This window comes from Lucilia sericata, unplaced genomic scaffold (genome assembly GCF_015586225.1).
Source record: "Lucilia sericata isolate MDLA Ls3-8-SP2 unplaced genomic scaffold, ASM1558622v1 Contig001684F_arrow, whole genome shotgun sequence".
Classification (NCBI taxonomy): Eukaryota; Metazoa; Arthropoda; class Insecta; order Diptera; family Calliphoridae; genus Lucilia; species Lucilia sericata.
In genome coordinates this window covers 19,586-32,731 of record NW_023995594.1, presented here as the reverse complement: position 1 = coordinate 32,731, position 13,146 = coordinate 19,586, and the positions used below count along the sequence as shown (strand labels likewise).

The following is a 13,146-nucleotide window of genomic DNA, read 5'->3' as shown; positions in this document are numbered from 1 at the left end:
ATTTATTTTCAAAAACAATAAATTGTAATTAAAAAAATATGTAAATAAGTTGTAGCCCATGTTTCAAACAAAAAAAAAAAAGGAAACCAGGAAGAGAAATTAATGAAAATTGTGTTCAATTTATAGGCAGGCAATTAACAATTTAATTGGTTTAATTAAAATATGACGCTTTTTAAAATTTAATTAAAGTTAAACGAGTGTTAAGCTAAAGTTATTTAACATATATTAGTAATTTAGTTATGATGTTATTGTTTCAATTAAAAAATTAATTGATTGAAACTTATTGTATATCTTAAAGCAGTTAATATTAAATATTACATTTTATTTCATGGTTTAACCTTATCTGTAAATGTCAGCTGACATTTTATGAAATTGTTTTCAGTTTAATTTTATGTTAGTATTTTTAATTTTAATCTAAAACCCAACAAAAGTTTTAACAAACATTTAAAAAATAACTAAAAATCTAAGGCGAATATTAACAATTCGCGAAAATTCTTTCAATTTTGAATTGTAAAAGTCCACGTTTTGCAAATTTTTGATAATATATTCAACCACGAACTGTTTTTAATATATTTTCTATTTAAAAAAAACGTAAAATTCAAGTTTATTCTCAGTTCGCGAATATTCCGGGAACGCTAATTTCAAAAAGGCCCCTTGCTTGCTAATATTTATCTAAAACTAGTTTCGATTCTTTAATCTTTTGCTTATAAGTAAAAGTTTTTTGATCGACAAACTAAGAGTTATTTCTCCAGTTATTAAAATTTTTCTGGGTTATTTGAGGGAGTAAAAAACTAACTAACTAAACTGATATTTTTCCTTCTTTTTCGAGGAAAATTAGAAAAATGCCAAAAACACTTTTTATTTAGTTTCGTTGTTTGTTGCCAAAATGCCATAAGCACAACAATGTCGGAATGAGTAACAAAACTGAAAGGTACAGAGATTATAAAAATGTTATAAAAAATCGGCTATTAAATTCAGATTTTTTTAAGTTAATGCTCTATATATTGACGCTTTCAATAGACGGGTCTGTGCTTGACATAATGGCCCACACTAGATGGCCCAGTCTATAGTCTAGACTAGACTATAGACTAGACTATAGACTAGACTATAGAATAGACTATAGACTAGACTATAGAATAGACTATAGACTAGACTATAGACTAGACTATAGAATAGACTATAGACTAGACTATCGAGACTATAGACTAGACTATAGACTAGACTATAGACTAGACTATAGACTAGACTATAGACTAGACTATAGACTAGACTATAGACTAGACTATAGGACTAGACTAGACTATAGACTAGACTATAGACTAGACTATAGACTAGACTATAGACTAGACTATAGACTAGACTATAGACTAGACTATAGACTAGACTATAGACTAGACTATAGACTAGACTATAGACTAGACTATAGACTAGACTATAGACTAGACTATAGACTAGACTATAGACTAGACTATAGACTAGACTATAGACTAGACTATAGACTAGACTATAGACTAGACTATAGACTAGACTATAGACTAGACTATAGACTAGACTATAGACTAGACTATAGACTAGACTATAGACTAGACTATAGACTAGACTATAGACTAGACTATAGACTAGACTATAGACTAGACTATAGACTAGACTATAGACTAGACTATAGACTAGACTATAGACTAGACTATAGACTAGACTATAGACTAGACTATAGACTAGACTATAGACTAGACTATAGACTAGACTATAGACTAGACTATAGACTAGACTATAGACTAGACTATAGACTAGACTATAGACTAGACTATAGACTAGACTATAGACTAGACTATAGGACTAGACTATAGACTAGACTATAGACTAGACTATAGACTAGACTATAGACTAGACTATAGACTAGACTATAGACTAGACTATAGACTAGACTATAGACTAGACTATAGACTAGACTATAGACTAGACTATAGACTAGACTATAGACTAGACTATAGACTAGACTATAGACTAGACTATAGACTAGACTATAGACTAGACTATAGACTAGACTATAGACTAGACTATAGACTAGACTATAGACTAGACTATAGACTAGACTATAGACTAGACTATAGACTAGACTATAGACTAGACTATAGACTAGACTATAGACTAGACTATAGACTAGACTAAGACTAGACTATAGACTAGACTATAGACTAGACTATAGACTAGACTATAGACTAGACTATAGACTAGACTATAGACTAGACTATAGACTAGACTATAGACTAGACTATAGACTAGACTATAGACTAGACTATAGACTAGACTATAGACTAGACTATAGACTAGACTATAGACTAGACTATAGACTAGACTATAGACTATAGACTAGACTATAGATTAGGCTATAGATTAGTCTATAGACTAGACTATAGACTAAAGACTAGACTATAGACTGGACTATTGACTAGACTATAGATTAGACTATAGATTAGACTATAGACTAGACTAGACTATAGACTGGACTATTGACTAGACTAAACTATAGACTAGACTTGTATACTGGTTTGTATTAAAGCCTATAGTCTACTCAATAGTTTGGACGATAATCTGGTCTGCTGTGAGTTTATAGCGCAGACTAGAGCCTATAGTCTTGTCTATAGTTACTTCTTGGGAACATAGTTTGGTCTGTGGTTGAGATAATGGTACAAAATAGAGGATATAGCATGAACAATAGTTGAGCCAATAGTATGGTCTTATCTATAGTTTAACATATAGTATGTTCAATAGTTGTCTGGTCTATATTTGAACCTATAGTCTGGGCTATATTTAAGTTTATTGTCTGCTTTATAGTTAGGAAAATAATGTGGTCTGTTGTTGATATTATACCCCAGACTAGAGGCTATAGCCTGATCAGTATATTATCTAATAGTAAGGTCTTTTCTATAATTTAGAATTTAGTCTGTGCCATAGTTGCCTTCTTATAGTGTAGTATATAGTCCGATCTATATTTGAACCTATAGTCTGCTCTATACATGAGTCTTTAGTCTACTCTATAGTTGAGACGATAATTCAGTCCCTGGTCGAGATTTTATCCCACATTAGATGTCGTAGCAGTCTGTAGTTGAGTCTGTATAGTTGTAGCCAAATCAGAACTTGATTCACTAGTATGCTCTACAGATAAGACTATAATTTGGTCTATGATGGAGATAATAGTATAAACTAGGGTCTATAACATGATCTGTAGTTGATTCTATAGCATGATCTATAGTTGGGTATTTACTCCGGTGTATAATTAAGACTATATACTAGTCTATAGCTGATTAAATTGTACAAAATGGAGGCTATAATCTGGTCTTGAGCTGAGTATATAGTGTAACGCGACAATTTGAGAGCTTGGGACGATGTATGATCTCCATTAACGCTTGGTCTACATCTACTTATCTAATAGATTAATCGAGTAATTACTGAAGAAGTTTTTTGTACAAAGATTAATTAAAATTAATGTCTCACGGATAGATTACCTCCAGGCAATTATGAAAGAAGATATTTAGATATATAGCCTATATAATTGTCTGCATATAGAGTTATATGTATATCAGAACTCTCTAAAAGCTGTTTCTCTAACAGATCTAATCGAATTTGCTGTAAGTTCCCTGTTGGCTTACTGAAGGACAGATCTTTCAAGATCTGAAAATTAAGGTGAAAATTTATTCATTATCTAAAGACTCCGGATCTAGTACAATTTGTGTTTTAGTTTTCTTGATGAACTGGGAAAGAAACTTATAAAAAGTCATATAGCTAAAGATAGGTAGAGTACCGAACGAACACAACCTAATAAAACTTCTGATATATGAATATTTTAAATCTTTCCATATCTGAGTTAGAACTATAGGTCCAGAAGGACACTCTAAAAAATAAACATTTAAATGTAACCTTTCACATTAAAAACAAACGAATAATCTTTAGTTACCATTTGTACTTTGGTCTTTATATTTGACAGCTTAAATGACATTTCGTAAAACCCAATTCTTAATACCCAACCAATAATGAGTGGTGCCCGCAATGACATGCCTAATCAATTTGTCGTAATTACTGCCATTTGTTAACTGTTCACCCAAACCAACGCAAAACGACACAACGATACACATGCTGCCATCTTTTTCAGCGTAAAAAAATGTTAAAATAAGGGGTATTGACAGCTGTCTGGACAAATGAATTCAAAGCAGAAAATTGCATACAAACAAACCGCCCCCGTAATTGATTATTAAAACAGAATAGAATATTCTGTAGAAGAGAAATTATAAAAAAAAACGAATATAATAAAAATAATCTTTGGGAAAAATCTTCCATTTAACTAGCGATAAACAAATGCATTTGACACATTTATTACAAGGAATTGAAAATGAAAATAGTTTTTATTAAGCGCTTGTGCAGATATAAACAATGACAGCCAGGCCTGAGAAAACTCTTGCTAGGTATCAGGTGCTAAGCTTACTAGGAAGGAAACAAAATATCAGGGGGCTAGGGGTGTATTTTTGTAATTAAATTAGCTAGAGCAAACATGGGGGAGTTGATAGGCAAATCTATAAGGAAATTGATACATCATAATCAATCCATCATCATGTCAATCAATCATAGTATATACAAGCAAGTAGTACAAACAATTCCCAAGAAATTAACCATTTAATCATAAGATAGAAGGAATATTGTATGGGAATTGGCCAGCAGGCTTAGATTAAAAACATTCTTCTTTGGAACAACTGCAACACTTGTTGTTTTAGACATTGTTTTTATGGTTACTTTAATGAACCACTTAGCCACCACCATCATCATCACTTACAAAAAACAACTGCAACTCCAACTACTTTGGAACCTTATACTATACTTCTTTTAAACTGTTCGTTAAGAATCTCTTTTGTTCACCCTTTTTTATCTTTGTTTAGTTGGTTGAATGATTGTTTTTTTCTTATAAAACGATTAAGGTTTGGGCAGGCTAACGATGCGACATTCGTTGAGTCCCAGGTGAACAGTAAATTGCACATGTTACACTTGAAATGAAAGAAAAAACAACAAAAAAAGAGAAAATCGTTTGTATAAACAACCCCCATAGAAACAGCATTAGAATGTTGGGCTTATGTCATTAGGGGTGTTCACAGCTTATTAATGGTGTGTGGGAATCATAATTAACAACAGATGTTTGGTTATTATCAGCACAAGAGATTCTCATAAAGGGCTGTGTGTGAGGAAGGACCTTGTCTTATATCCCTTATCAAAGTTCCCAACTATGACAAGGCTCCAGTTGATTCAATTGTAGTGATATATCTGCGACTCTAGAACACACAAGAGTTGTCAAATCGCGAAATATTGATCGCCGATTCACCTCCACAAATGACAACACAGGCCAAAAAAATGTTAAATCCAGAGAACGAATGCTGAATCCAAATTTCGTCACAGATTTTCTCCATAACATCTGGTTTTCGAAATATCGTGTCCTAAAGATGGAAAATCCCTGTTATTTGAGATCATCGCAAAGAAATCAATTATATCACTTGAAAGTCCAGTCTTTCGACTTTAAAATACAAGTTTAATCTCTGGTCTAGTTCCTGAATAAGTTAGATCTTGTATGGTCTCAATATATAATGGTAAAACGGCCATGTTATATTCTCAAATGTTCGAGAGTTATTCATTTTTTATTTGATTTTCATTTTTTGACAGCATCCAAACCGAAGTCTACTGCTGTTAAATCAGATATCTGTTCATATTTGTTTACTGAGTCCCAACCAAACATCAGTCTGTTGTAGTAAAATCGCACTATATTGGAGGCTAAATCAGCGAGGGTTAAAAAAACGTGAAATCGTCGAACATGTCCATTGCAAATCGCGTTTGAGTATTTATAGATCTCAAGATCTCGCAAAAGATCGGGATCTTCTTTACACGAGAATTCCAAAGTCTTACCTTCCGCCTTGCCAGTCGTTGTTGTCTGTAAGCAACGGTCTTGGCAGATTGATATCGACTTTGGTTTCTGAACCTCGATGTTAACGAGTGTAAAGTAGATCTAAGACCTCTTGATAGTTCCAGTTAACAGCTAAAACTATGTATACTCTTAATAATCATCTATTTTTTCTCTTTGTCTCTTCCATTTTCTCTAGAAATTATTATTATTTACACTACATTGCGATTCACGTTTGAGTGCTCCGATAATAAAGCAGGTAATCTTTGATATCCTGGTTGTTAAAAATTACTTATAGTACAACCATTTCCGATACGAAATTCCTCCAAAGTCGCAAAAGACCAAGATCTTCTTCACGCTAGAATTCCAAAGTCTTGCCTTCTCCGCTGCCAGTCGTTGTTGTCTGTAAGCTTTTAATTTAAACTCCGAAGTCCAAAACCAAAATTGTCATTGTTTGTGTATTTCGAGCCTTTTTGTGCAGTAACTTTGAGTTACAGAATTTTGTTAAACTTGTTCAATTTAGTCCAAAAGGAAGTTTGTGTTCCAATACCAAACTCTTCAATTCTGAAGACTGTCCTCAATCGACTGAAATTTACCGAAGTCCAAAACCAAATTTCTCATTATTTGAGTATTTCAAGACGTTTTGTTCATTAACTTTGAGATTCAAGAATTTTTAGAACTTGTTCAGGCATCCAAGGCATCTAAAATGACCAAGATTTTATTCAATACGAGAACTATACGCTCTAAATTAATATCAACATTAGCGGAAGTCCCAACAAGTCCTATGTTCATCCTTATGTTCGGTTTGATTGTTCACCAAATCATCCATTACTTCAACTATGCCAATTCCTAGTGAACAATAATCTTTGAGATAATGAATCAATGAATCCACTGCCTCATAAGATCAGTGGATTCCATTTCCAGTGCAAGACCGGGTTTCTTGTTCGCAGTCGTTTCTGAATCTTTTGCATGACGAGAAGTCTACTGTTTCAAGTTCTTCAGTATATTTAGGTCGCCAAACATTGGAGAGACGACTTCAAAAAGCCATTGCTTCAACAACACCTCTGCCAGTCGTGTTTGTCTGTTACTACCTGCTCCTGAATAAATATAAGATAACTTTTGCTTTCTGTAAGTCGAGCAATCGACTTTCTGTCTCAAATTTAGTTATCAAACGTTGGAGAGTCGATTTTGATTTTTCGTAAGACTTCAAAGCCTAGAAATCTATAGGGTCGGGTTTTTCTTAACATATCCTAATCTACCGTAGTTGTCTTTTAATTCCTCTGCAGCTTAATAACTCTGCAACAAGTAGCAATTTCTTCCATATCCTCCCCTGACACTCGTGGTTACCTTTGAACTCCTGCTTCTGCATCAATTTAAGATAAAATTTGCAAAAGTTTGAAATCGATGGCATGTAGAGAAATCGCATCTTCTTTCGTAAAGTTTAGACGATGGTTCACCAAAGTCATTGTCTCAAAATTGGTCACCAAACGTTGGAGAGTCGACGTCATAAAGACATTGCTTTCAGAACACTTTAAAAGAGTGTTTCGAAATCAAAACTGCCTTGGGGATTCCTTAACATAAAGCTGCGATCATTCCCCTATCCTCCACTGCCAAACGTGGTTATCTGTTATCTTAACATCTCCCCAGATCTCCACAACCTCTTCTGTATCCTCCTTTGCCAGTCGTGGTTGTCTGTTATTTCCTTCTCGTGACCCATTTTAAAATAAAGTTGGAAGAAGTTCGAAAGTCTACTGTTTCAAGTTCCACCGCATATTTTGATTAATGGTTGACCAAAGTGATTTTCTCAAATTTTATCACCCGATATTGAAGAGTCAACTTCGAAAATCCATTGCTTCAAGAAATAAAAGCAATTTTTGCGATCTTGAGCCAAAAAGATCTCATAAGATATTCAGTTCAATTCCCACGGCAAAAATGTCTAAATCCCAGAAGTTCGAACATCGACCATTTCCATTTCTTTTGCACATTTTGATTGATGATTAAGTGAGAAGATTGTCTCTAATTTGTTCAACAGACGTTGGAGAGTGGACTTCGAAAAACCATTGCTTCACCTTGTAAGGGTACGTCCATACTTAGGAAACAAACAATCATTGAGATCCTGAATCAGAAAGATCATATAACGGTTCAGTTCGCCGTGCAAAATTAGTCAATTTGAGGTTTGTAAAAGTTCAAAATCCATAGAGAAATAGGCAAACCAAGGTTCCTTCAGATCCTGAATCATAAAGATCATACAACGGTTCAGTTCGCCGTGCAAAATTAGTCAATTTGAGCTTTGCAAAAGTTCAAAATCCTTAGAGAAATAGGCAAATCAAGGTTATTTGTTCATAGTCCTTATTTTCTCTGATCATGAACTTTGCAATTCTATATTAGATTCAGATACAGGTTAAGGCTTAAAGAAAACTAAAAGTCAGAGAAGACTAAGTTCCTAGAAATTGAGGTGGGTTTCTTGAAATTATTACAGGGATCAGCGATCTTCTCTACCAATGATCAACAAATCTTGTCAAATTGTTCTCGAGCCAGACTTCCAAACTTTTATGTAATACAGGTTAAGGAATAAAGGCAAACTAAAAGTCAGAGTAGATCAAGTTCCTAGAAATTAAGGTGGGTTTCTTTAAATCATTACAGGGATTAGCGATCTTCTCTACCAATGATCCACAAATCTTGACAAATTGTTCTCGAACTAGACTTCCAAACTTTGATGTTCCAATGTCTCCTTTGTTAACTTAGTTCAATAAAGTAGATCTAAGATCTGTTGATAGTTCCATGTTATACATAAAACTATGACTATCCTTAATAATCTTCCACTTTTTCTCTTTGTCTCTTTTATTTTCTCTAGAACTATAAAAAAATAACAAGAACACAACCTCAATATTTTCATTTTTAAGTAGAATATTGCCATTTGATAGAAATTTATTGATGTTCTTCTTACATGAATGATGGATGGGTGGTGTTGGGTGCAATGTTTTGTTTTCGCCAGATCTCCTCTCCTCTAACATCACTCCTGTTGCCAAATCCACCACAACTTGTTATTGTTTTTCTTCTTTTTTTTTGAAAAAGTAAAGGGGGTAAAATAAAGTGTTTAAACGAATGCGTGCGTAAAACTTAAATGGAGCACAGATGTTTGCGACATTGAGTAGTGCAGACAAGCGAATAGTTTTTTTTGTTTTCTTCCATTCATTTTGAGTTTTTTGCAAAATGTTATTTTAATGGTAATTAGAGTTATAACAAGAGCATAAAAAAGAAAACAATTGGTTCTTGGCTGCACACAATGCATTGGACATTGAAATATGAAGGTATTCATTGCTCTTCAGACGTACATACATACGTATCTAAGCAATCATTGCAACAAATAACAAGTTAAGAAACTAAATTATAATGCTTTCAAATTGATAATTGGTTTTTATGAAATTAGTTGATTGTTTGATGGGTAGGTAATTGGTTAATAAACTATTTTATTGTTAGGCGTAACTCGTTTATTTTTAAATATTTTCCAAAACTTTTATTATTAATATCGTTTATCTGTTTTCTTTTTCCTTCATAAATCATTCTGAATTGCTTTTTCAGTTACACATTTATCATCATCATTAATTTTACAAATATCTGCAGTTTAAATTTATTTAAATTTTTTTTTAGAAAATTTAGCATTTATTTATTTTTATTACATACTTGACACTTTAAGAACGTTAAAATTAAATATAACAACAGAAAAATCCATCTGTAAACAATCATAATTTTATGTGCTGTGCGCCACATTATTATTTGAAGAGGGAAGGTAAGCTAAACTGAAGACATGGGTTAACTACTTCTTATAGAGACGGAAACGATCGTAACAATCAAGTGATATATTATGATAACGGGCCAATCGTAGGGCGAATGTCTCGTCTATAGTCTAGTCTATAGTCTAGTCTAGTCTAGTCTATAGTCTAGTCTATAGTCTAGTCTATAGTCTAGTCTATAGTCTAGTCTAGTCTAGTCTATAGTCGTATAGTCTAGTCTATAGTCTAGTCTATAGTCTAGTCTATAGTCTAGTCTATAGTCTAGTCTATAGTCTAGTCTATAGTCTAGTCTATAGTCTAGTCTATAGTCTAGTCTATAGTCTAGTCTATAGTCTAGTCTATAGTCTAGTCTATAGTCTAGTCTATAGTCTAGTCTATAGTCTAGTCTATAGTCTAGTCTATAGTCTAGTCTACAGTCTAGTCTATAGTCTAGTCTATAGTCTAGTCTATAGTCTAGTCTATAGTCTAGTCTATAGTCTAGTCTATAGTCTAGTCTATAGTCTAGTCTATAGTCTAGTCTATAGTCTAGTCTAGTTAGTCTATAGTCTAGTATATAGTCTAGTCTATAGTCTAGTCTATAGTCTAGTCTATAGTCTAGTCTATAGTCTAGTCTAGAGTCTAGTCTAGAGTCTAGTCTATAGTCTAGTCTATAGTCTAGTCTATAGTCTAGTCTATAGTCTAGTCTATAGTCTAGTCTATAGTCTAGTCTATAGTCTAGTCTATAGTCTAGTCTATAGTCTAGTCTATAGTCTAGTCTATAGTCTAGTCTATAGTCTAGTCTATAGTCTAGTCTCGTCTATATTCTAGTCTATAGTCTAGTCTATAGTCTAGTCTATATTCTAGTCTATAGTCTAGTCTATAGTCTAGTCTATAGTCTAGTCTATAGTCTAGTCTATAGTCTAGTCTATAGTCTAGTCTATAGTCTAGTCTATAGTCTAGTCTATAGTCTAGTCTATAGTCTAGTCTATAGACTAGTCTATAGTCTAGTCAATAGTCTAGTCTATAGTCTAGTCTATAGTCTAGTCTATAGTCTAGTCTATAGTCTAGTCTATAGTCTAGTCTATAGTCTAGTCTATAGTCTAGTCTATAGTCTAGTCTATAGTCTAGTCTATAGTACTAGTCTATAGTCTAGTCTATAGTCTAGTCTATAGTCTAGTCTATAGTCTAGTCTATAGTCTAGTCTATAGTCTAGTCTATAGTCTAGTCTATAGTCTATAGTCTAGTCTATAGTCTAGTCTATAGTCTAGTCTATAGTCTAGTCTATAGTCTAGTCTATAGTCTAGTCTATAGTCTAGTCTATAGTCTAGTCTATAGTCTAGTCTATAGTCTAGTCTGTAGTCTAGTCTATAGTCTAGTCTATAGTCTAGTCTATAGTCTAGTCTATAGTCTAGTCTATAGTCTAGTCTATAGTATAGTCTATAGTCTAGTCTATAGTCTAGTCTATAGTCTAGTCTATAGTCTAGTCTATAGTCTAGTCTATAGTCTAGTCTATAGTCTAGTCTATAGTCTAGTCTATAGTCTAGTCTATAGTCTAGTCTATAGTCTAGTCTATAGGCTAGTCTATAGTCTAGTCTATAGTCTAGTCTATAGTCTAGTCTATAGTCTAGTCTATAGTCTAGTCTATAGTCTAGTCTATAGTCTAGACTATAGTCTAGTCTCGTCTATATTCTAGATAGTCTAGTCTATAGTCTAGTCTATAGTCTAGTCTATAGTCTAGTCTATAGTCTAGTCTATAGTCTAGTCTATAGTCTAGTCTATAGTCTAGTCTATAGTCTGGTCTATAGTCTAGTCTATAGTCTAGTCTATAGTCTAGTCTATAGTCTAGTCTATAGTCTAGTCTATAGTCTAGTCTATAGTCTAGTCTATAGTCTAGTCTTAGTCTATAGTCTAGTCTATAGTCTAGTCTATAGTCTAGTCTATAGTCTAGTCTATAGTCTAGTCTAGTCTAGTCTATAGTCTAGTCTATAGTCTAGTCTATATTCTAGTCTATAGTCTAGTCTATAGTCTAGTCTATAGTCTAGTCTATAGTCTATAGTCTAGTCTATAGTCTAGTCTATAGTCTAGTCTATAGTCTAGTCTATAGTCTAGTCTATAGTCTAGTCTATAGTCTAGTCTATAGTCTAGTCTATAGTCTATAGTCTAGTCTATAGTCTAGTCTATAGTCTAGTCTATAGTCTAGTCTATAGTCTAGTCTATAGTCTAGTCTATAGTCTAGTCTATAGTCTAGTCTATAGTCTAGTCTATAGTCTAGTCTATAGTCTAGTCTATAGTCTAGTCTATAGTCTAGTCTATAGTCTAGTCTATAGTCTAGTCTATAGTCTAGTCTATAGTCTAGTCTATAGTCTAGTCTATAGTCTAGTCTATAGTCTAGTCTATAGTCTAGTCGTCTAGTAGTATAGTCTAGTCTATGGTCTAGTCTTTAGTCTAGTCTATTGTCTAGTCTATAGTCTAGTCTATAGCCTAGTCTATAGGCTAGTCTATAGTCTAGTCTATAGTCTAAGATATCAACTAAAATTTATAAAGAATTACGACTGTTCGACGTCGTTTTAATAGAAGTTTCTGAATTCGCCAAAAACTTGATCTATTACCAAGCATACCTTCCCTCTTTTTATATATCGAAAAAAAAAAAACATATGATGTATAACCAAAAAAAAACAATTGTTCCATGTTTAAAATTATAAATCTGTTTTGTTGTTTGGAATTTTTTTTTCTTGAAAAATTTTCTTTGGCATTGTTATTACAGCAACGATATTTTTGACATTTAAAATACTCATTTCATTGTTTGGGTTTGAGTTTGAAAGAACACAACAACAGCATGTGAGTGTAGGAGAGATGAAACTAGAATTTTTGAACAAAAAACAGATGCAAGCATTTTGGCATATTTTGGTTTCATATGTTTTTATTTGTTTTAACACTCGACTATTGGTATGGCAGGCTGCTATTTTACTTAATTTCTGCCAATGTAAATTGTTTAAACAAAGAAACTAAACAGATTTCGGAATGGACTAAATACTAGAGCAAACACAACATTTGTATAATAGTGACGTTAACATTATTTTTGTATTTAACAACAATAGCATTATGTGTAATTGAATATTAAACAGATTTAAACATTTTGGGAATAAGTTTATTAGGGAAATAATGAAATCAATTAATTTTCTAAAAACAAAATATTTAAAAACCGAATTAATGTTTAAAGAAAAAAAAAAAAAAAACTGTCAACTTCACCTTATCTGTGTTTAAAAACATTTCCGCCATAATTTCCAAATCAATTAATGTTTCTTAATTGAAATTGAAACACACATGTTTTCTGTGCTCGAAACATTCCCTTAATTGTTAGTTATGTATGTATGTGTTTTTTTTTCTTCTTCGTTATAACAATGTAAATGAAATCGACCATCATAAAAATTTGCATAA

The 13,146-nt window shown here is 32.7% G+C and overlaps 1 long non-coding RNA gene across 1 annotated transcript in view; it reads right to left on the bottom strand.

The window, feature by feature from the left end:
* Positions 1 to 13,146, bottom strand: part of LOC119612421 — an 85,434-nt gene that overhangs the window by 55,098 nt on the left and 17,190 nt on the right. The window lies entirely within an intron of this gene.